The sequence below is a fragment of the Solea solea genome, chromosome 6 (genome assembly GCF_958295425.1).
Source record: "Solea solea chromosome 6, fSolSol10.1, whole genome shotgun sequence".
NCBI lineage: Eukaryota > Metazoa > Chordata > Actinopteri > Pleuronectiformes > Soleidae > Solea > Solea solea.
Genome location: NC_081139.1, coordinates 13,518,748 through 13,527,387, shown reverse-complemented (window position 1 = coordinate 13,527,387; position 8,640 = coordinate 13,518,748). Strand labels below are relative to the sequence as shown.

The following is an 8,640-nucleotide window of genomic DNA, read 5'->3' as shown; positions in this document are numbered from 1 at the left end:
CGATATATTCACACTGAACTGTGGTTTTAGAGCCCGCAGAATTGAAATACATACCCTTGGTAATGATGACACTGTTTCCTACCTTCTCTTCCTGATTGATTCTCATTGGTTGTGAATCAACTATTGACCTTTCACTTTTGTTGTTTCTGAAACTAAGCAAACAACTGTAGAGGAGAAAATCTGCTAACCTGAGAGAATGCGTAGTATACTGCATGTTTTCAGGGCTGTTAGTATGGAGACAGATTACCTATGGTATGGAGTGTTGTGTCATGGCAACACAAGAGCTGAGCCATTTTGATTTGTGTCTTAAATATCAAATTTAAGTCTAAGAAGCTTTTTTTTAGTGTTTTACGGCAGTTGGCATCACTAAGGTGCTGGATTTAATCATTCATTCTCAGTTTTCATTTTGCTCACATGCTTTGTCCGGATATGATAGTAACAATTCAAAGTTTTGTTTCCAACTTTGCACAAAGTCTGCAAGCAAACGTAAATCTATGCTTGTGAACTTGTCGGTATATTTTTTGATCTATGATCTAGGGCTTATTCTTTTTTAACCACTGCTTACCCTCACTTATAAGACCGACAGGAAATGTGGGGACAGAAAGAGAAAGTCAAACGCACACAGGGGCCACAGCCAAACCGTTTAAGTGGTTCATATTAGTCCCGAGGCCACTGTGTGATCCTTACTGGAGCTCCTTCTTGATTGACAGCTGCATGTAGTGACGGCACGCAGCATCTCAATGGTCCTGTCCTTATTGTGGGGTTGCCAGGTTTTCACTCTGCCCCATATTTGCTCATTTGCGACTCTCAGTTGGACTTAAGACCACTTTGCTGTCTATCCATGTATTATAGATTATATGTTCTAAGTCTGGGTAGGGTATGAGTGTTCATTTAGTACCTAATGAGCAGTGTTTAGTTTTATAAAGCATGGTGTGTCTGTATTTGTCCAAGTATTTTTGCCGTTTGCTTCCCCCCATCCACCCACTCTCCTGACCTTTCTTCCTTCCAGCAACATCTCGTCCATGAACTCAAAGCTCAGATAGCCTCCAGCTGACGGGGTCTTCCTTTTCTGCACAGCATGCATGGACGACTCTCTCTCTCTCTCTCTCTCTCTCTCTCTCTCTCTCTCTATGTGTGTGTGTGTGATTGTGGGAGAATTTCATGTGTGTGTGCCTGCATACTCTGCATTCATGCATGATTAGCCCTGTCGTCTCTGTGACCTGTGTGTGTTTAGCATGTGAATGTGTGTTGGAGCTTTTATGGGTTACATGCACATGTGAGGAGAGTGCGGTAGGAAATGCCTATTTCTGTTTTATCTGACATTCTCCCTGAATACTGAGTCAGAAAGACAATCCAATGTCAAATCTGTCCACCAGGGAAGACACTACTCCATAGTGACCATGTGAAAGTTTTAAGCAACTTGAAGTTGGGAGTAATGGTAACACCAATGCTTCTGCCCATTCATTTTTCTATCTTGAAATTCAGAAAGTGATGCAATATATGCAGCAGCTACATTTAAACATTAATATACATGTGGCCAAACAAAATAATATGAATAAGCGTTGAACTCTCAAAATTCATAGCTGTCAATAAATATATTAACAATGTCCCATAACAAACATAAAGACACAATTTTTCTAAATCTTTAGACATTTCAGTGATTGTTATGGTTGGTTGCCTCATAGAATTCAGGGTTTTGATGTAATGAACTATTTATTTATTTCTACTGATTAGGTCAGAATGATTTTGTATAAACGTCTAATTGTGATTATGTTGACTGAAAGGTAATGGTCATTTTTATGTAATTACTCTCATTTTTATTTGAAAAAAAACAAACATATTTTAAAAGATTACTGTGTGATATTTTTGCAGGTCTGTGAGAAACAAAGATGTCTATTTCAGTCTGTAGAATATGATGTGTATAGGTAATATTTAATCTACAATGGACATTTTTGGTTCTGAGGTTTGGTTCTGTTTACTTTAGCACACAGGGAAAACATTTCCTAGTTTAACTTTTACTGAGATGGACCAGCACGTGTTTTTGTGGCCATTACATTAAATTGGACCCAGCAGTGGTTTGACTTGCATTTGTTTGTGGGACAGTTGCGAATAACTTGTAATGCCTATGTGTGTGAGTGTGTTTGACAGCAGTGGAGCCGGCGTGTGTGTGTTTGTGTCTGAGGCTTATTAATAATGTATGAGGTGGGAGGGGTGAAGGAGAGGGGGTGGTGACAGATGGAGAATCAGTGTGAGAGGGAGAGCAAGAGAGAGAGAGCGAGGGAGAGCTCCGTGTGAGAGCACTGAGAGACCAGAGTGAGAGAAAGCGACAGAGAGAGAGAGTGAGTGAATGAAGAAGAAGAAAATGGACTGAATAAAAGCGATGCACAGAATCAACGGGATTTCCTACGTACTGACGTGATCGACTGCTGTCGAGTCTCTGTGCTGGATTTGACTGACACCTGCCCAGTCTTTGTTTTGTCTGGTTTCTCTGTGATGCTGAAACATTGATGGAGGTACAACCAAGTCACCTGGTACGACTGTATACCTGGCTGTAAGAGCTGCACTGACGGAGGTACTGAGTGTGTGTCTGTGTCTGTGTGTGTGTAAGTGAGACTAAACCAGCACAGTTAAGGATGTCCATTTTTTTAGCATAATCTGAGCTATAAGAATGTTACATTCTTAATTAACACCATTCTATGTGTTAGACTATTTACATTGTAGATTCTCACTGAAGGCATCAAAACTATGAAAGAACACATATGGAATTACGTAGTAAAGTTTTATATTTTAGATTCTTCAAAAATATAAAACTTAGCCACCCTTTGCTTTGATTACTGCTTTGCACACTCTTGGCATTCTCTCAATGAGCTTCATGAGGTAGTCATGTGTATATACGTATGTATATATGTATATGTATGTATATGTATATATGTGTGTATATATATGTGTGTATATATATGTACATATATATGTATATATATATATATTTGTGTGTAACCTAATTTCGGAGGAACTGGTTAAACTGTGGTTAGGTTAAGTTTGGGGTTAGACAATAACTGGTTAAGGGTAGGGATAAGGCTTTGGTGAAGCTGTCCAAATGAATGGAAGTCAATGCAGAGTCCCTACAAGGATGGCGGTGCAAGCCTGTGTGCGTGTGTGTGTGTGTGCGTGTGTATGCGTGCGTGCGTGCGTGCGTGAGAGAAATAACCACTGACTCTTTGTTTAGTTTGGTCATTCACCATCAAAGACATGGATAATGGATAATACACTGTATCACACACACACACACACACACACACACACACACAGAGAGATTAGAATGTCCGGAGAAATATATCATGTCTGGTTTTCATGTTGCATGTTTGCTCACATATTCTCTCTGTGTTTAATTCCATTCCAATCCCATTTTAACATGGTTGTGTATTCATCAGTTACATCATGATGAGAAGGTTCATATAATCACATCACGTAAACAAATGAACAGTGTGACGTGTCCGCTGGTACCCAGCTCTCATCGACTCTTGATATTTAGTGGCTTATATATTACTTGACTCATTGATCTAATAACATGAACTGATGCATTTAGATTATACTAGATTATATGCTCGCAAATTAGTTGCAGGGTATTGTCTGATGCATAGACACTTGATGAGCAAAACTGCTAAACACGTACAGTATCTTTGCTTTATAAGACTTCTAAATAGTTAGTAAGCTTATAGTGATCCTGTTTTAACTAACATAATCTCAAGCGACAACCCTGCAACACAGAGCAGCGGAAGCAACAAGAGAGTCTACTAGAGTCTAAGCTGTCTCTGTGTGCTGAATGTCAGCAGCATATTTACATTACATTTACATTTATTTGTTTAGCAGATGCTTTCATTCAAAGTAAGACCTAAGAGCTAAATCACTTTTTTTTATTTTGTGCCTGATCCTTTGTGAGATGTTGTTTATATGTTCTGATATGATATATGACATATGATATGATAAGGTCATATTTGAGTTTAAGATTATGTCCATGAGGCTGTGACAAGGTGCTAGGAGATGAGATTCTCTTCAAGTGGATACGTTTTCAAGAGCCACTTGAAGACAGTGAGAGACTCTTCAGCTCCAACAGCTTTTGGCAGCTTCTTTCCACCACCGGGAAACCAACTGACTGTGTTGTGTGCAGCAGTGACAGAGCCAGATGACATTTCTCGGAGGAACAGAGTGATTGAGAAAGAGCATAAGCTCATGTGGTTGAGTTCAAGGCAAGGAGTTTAGACCCAGATGCCACTGCCAGATGGGAAGAATTAGACCAGACAGGCATACATGTGCACTGCGTGACAAATGTGTTGCTGACCTTTAAAATTGGTCTCAAATGTCACAAATCATATTCTTTTCAACGCTCTAAATACTCCTCATATATTTATATATATGTATATATATACACACACACACACACACATATATATATATATATATATATATATATGTATATATATATGTATATATATATATATATGTTAGTGAATTTCTGGCTTAACATCTCTCTAAAACATGTCTGCACCTAACCTCTTAGAAAGTGTTTATGTGGGTGGGAGGATAATTTCTATCTTAGTGAGGACACATCATAGACATAATGCATTCTCTAGCCCCTTCCTAACCTTAACACCTAAGTGGACTAACCCCTTACTCTAATTCTAAAACCTGGTCTTAACTCTGAAAAAGCCCTTTAAAGTTGTGGGGCCCAGACAAAATGTTCTCAGAAGGACAAAATGACCTCACAAAGATGTAAATGCATGTACACACACAAACACGCACACACACACACACACACACATGCAATAAGCAAATACAGTCCTTCCTTTCTTTGGGAGCATTGTCGATGAAAGGTTAATGCAACCAGAAAAGAGAAAGAGAGAGAAGCAGAAAAAGAAAGACAGAGAGCCTCTAATGGACAACAACAGGCCTTTCACTTCAAATATTTGGTGAGGAGGTCTCATACTAACCATTCATGACTCTCTTTCTCTCTCTCTCTCTATATCGCTCTCTCTCCTCCCCCGTTCTCCGTGGCCAAAGGGAAAAGATCAGAACAAATTGTTACTGTGTGATTTGCCCACGTTACATGGCTTTTTGTTTTCTAAAACAAAAAAAAAAAAAAAACAGTGTTCAAGGCCACAAATCTGTTTCCAATCATGCTGTTGTTGGGAAAACAATCAAAGAAAACTATCAGTCTCCACTTTTTGATTCAGGCTTCACACAATTGTACATCCATGTTCATCAGTGGATGATTGGGATCATAGGAGCACTTCACATTCTTACTGAAGACGCAAGGACAAATTCAATTTTACATTCACAGTGTTGTTTCCAATGTCTTAGCTGTTGTCTCACTGTCATTTCACTGTCCGATGCTCACCACTGTCTCACAGCCTGACAGCACTGGCACATCAGGATGAGAATGATTTATTCTCCTGGATGTAACAGTGCTACATTTGTGTCAAACCCCCCCCTCATAAATATCGTGCTTTTCCAGTGGTTCCTTCCAGGCTGTAAATCAAACCAAGCAGTGACACAGTCATTTCTGTCTGCTTTTATATACAGTAACGTACAATCTACAACCAACCTGCAGGCTCTGTATTATTTATGTTTTTAACTTGTCTCTGAGTGCCTCGTGTATACTTTTTAACTTACAGCATATATTTGTTGTTACTCTCAATCATAATAACAAAAGAGGACGTCAGGCAGGAAGCATGTATGTGTTATGTTTGTGCTTTACAGGGCGAGCTTCAGCAGCAGGACACGCAGCAAAATTAATAGCAATGAATAGTTCTATCTATACAATTTAAAAAACAAACAAAAAAAAAACGACTTAATATTTCCTTCATTAGGAAAGTTATAGCACAGTGGATGATGTCATCACAAGGTCACCAAAATGGTCTGTTACCTTGAATATAACAAGAGATTTCTAACATTGATACCATCATTATTTTATAAATTTAATGTAAAGAAATGTTACATGTTGTAAGTTTAAGTCCCCTTTTTGCCAACAGCTGTGGGATAATGTACACACAAATGCTCACGACAACATTCACAGGAAAATGCTTACACACGTGTGTGTGTGTGTATGTTTAGCCTATAATGCACTTTCATGTAAATTATATATAACATACTATAGTTGGAATGCTGCTTTGCCGCTATTTTTGTCTAATTAAGAATTTATTAGAATCAGCTTGGTGTAGCTGCGTGGATTGTTTCATTGTCCATGTAGAGGGGTGTATATTATTATAAATAAAGTGGGATGTAAATAGTAGCAACAAAAAAACATCAAATATATCTTTTTTTATCAGTTCTCGTATGATCTTCTTCTCTGCTGCTTGGACTCATATATTATATAATCATAGGGATTTACCTTTGGATGACTGCCCTGTCCTAATCTGCTCAAAGTGTGTGTGTAACCAGATAGCATCGAATAAGCTCTCACCCGCAGAATATTAAAATAAAAAAAAACATTGCATGCATCAGAAACCAAGTTCCTGTCATGAGAGCCGTGTTTTTTAGCAGGAACCAGAGAGCTGCAGATTAGCTTCAGTGCCGATGCTTCATCTCTTGTGATGTATGCAAAATGTCATGGTAAAATTAAGATTGTGGAAATGGTTTGGTTAGATTTACGCATGAAAACTAGCTGGTGGATTGAGGTCTGGGTGAATAGAAGAGATTGGTTTTTTTGAAGTGTGGTGAAATCCACGTCAGTGAATGGTGAGCCCTCGGTGCTGGTCGGGGCTCGCTGTCCTTATCTCGACTGTAGTTGGTTGTGAGGAGCTTGTGCTGGCCGAGCAGGATGATGCTCTTAATCACAAGGCAACAGACACTGTGCAGTTCGGGCTCAACATCAATGCAGTGCTGCCCTAAAATGTTTGGCTAAGATTACATGTGAACCCAGACATTCTTTGTGAAAGTACTGACACACTATTTTTCATATTTGCTGACAAATAAAACAGCAATGGTTGGGAAATCTATTTTTTTTCTTGTGCAGCTACACTTTTATTGTGTTGTGTCTGCTTATTTTTGGATGGTTTATCACAGATCTGCATTACCCAGAGTATACATCTGTGCATGGAAATAATGCAGGGAAATCTAGTATGTGATTGTAAAAAGAGAGAGCGAGAGAGAGAGACCAGGAGAGGTGAAGACACAGAAAAGCCTGATTCCAGGTGGAGATACAGATACTGTGCCAATAAGCTAGACACTTGCACTATCACTGCACAGGCATCCATCTGTGTGTTTGTGTCTGCTTGTCTGTCTTCATATATTGCACAGTTCAGCTAATTCCCCAATGACTCCATGGTATAAATGTAATTTCTGCCCAAATCCTTTTCAAAGGAAATGATTTTTCTGAGTTGAATGGAGCTTTACGGTTATTAACAGCAACAGAGTCTTATGTGGTCGGGATGGATGGCAGAACATCACAGGTTGGGTTTAGGCAACAATGGAACTAAATTTACACATTAAATCTCAACAACTACAAAATATAAGCAGTGGTGCTTTTCCCTCACCCCAGCATTCCTGTTCGATAAGAATGTGTCTGTGTGCATCCTCTCCTTCACCAACTGATTAAGTAGCTTCATGTGGATGACGGAGGTTCAAACTAAAGCTTATTTCACAGTCTTCAAAGACCCATTTGACCTACTTCTCTGACCCGTGTTTTCAAAAGACGCTCACTGCATTTCCAAAAAGTGGACATTTTATCTCACTGCCAGGCAGATGTTCCCAGTAAAACAGGTGTGACGCAAGGGCTGCACGTCGCTTTCATTTGTGCGTACAATCTGATGCATAATTGAAATGAATGTATTTGTGCGCACAAAAGATGCTGCACGTGAGTGATGATCAAAGAACCTCACATGTAGGCATTAGATCCCAGTGACTGACTGGACTCACAGCTGATCGCGGGGTGGCATAAAGTAGAGCACCAATGATGCAGAGCGATGTAGCCTTTAAGATCAGCTCTGTAAATAATGTAACGCAGTTAATGTACTGTGTATGTACCGCTTTAAAAAATGTGTCATAAATCCAGTAAATGTGATGAGGGCTGCCCTCAATCACAGCCTTCTATTTGGGGATGACTTGTTCTCGTCCACTTTTCCACTCAGTGACTCTCTTGATTGGTTAGTACTCTGGGCTCAGCTTGCCATTGGCCACTGCTCCACTCAGTCGTGAAATGGTTCCTTTAATTTGTGACCACAGTTGCTGCAGGAGCAGGCTGTAGTTTAACTTCTGACATTTGGATTCACTTAATTCCCCAGATAAGATTGATCAGGATTATCTATACTTTGGAATCTGTCCCTTTTTTTTTTACATACACAGGTAAAAACAAAGCAGTTTAATGAGAATAATTTCACCTGAAATAACAAAAACCCATCACCAGAATGAATATGTGTGATAACAGTTAAGATGTCTTGTAATTGGAAGTGTCTGGTGACGAGGTATCGCACTCTTACGTGATCGTCCACCAGGAGGAGCCTCTGACTAAGTGTGTGTCTTCTCCAAACTAGTAACGAGTCATCCGGTTCCTTAATCGTCTTTAATCAGGAAGTAACAATATATTGAATTGGGACTGAATGGAAGGGAAAATTAGCCTTCTTGTCATTTGATTTGTAACGTTAG

General features: G+C 39.3%; 1 protein-coding gene across 22 annotated transcripts in view; it reads left to right on the top strand.

The window, feature by feature from the left end:
* Nucleotides 1-8,640, top strand: part of nfasca (neurofascin homolog (chicken) a) — a 92,858-nt gene that overhangs the window by 26,578 nt on the left and 57,640 nt on the right. For 19 of the 22 annotated variants that reach the window (XR_009240480.1, XR_009240481.1, XR_009240479.1 and 16 more), the window contains exon 1: nt 2,287-2,572. The exons of 1 other annotated variant lie outside the window; for it this stretch is intronic. The gene's annotated coding sequence lies outside the window, so the exon portion shown is untranslated. Of the gene's footprint in view, nt 1-2,286; nt 2,573-8,640 lie in introns of those variants that run through there. 2 more of the 22 variants (XM_058632756.1, XM_058632754.1) reach the window with 1 other exon arrangement.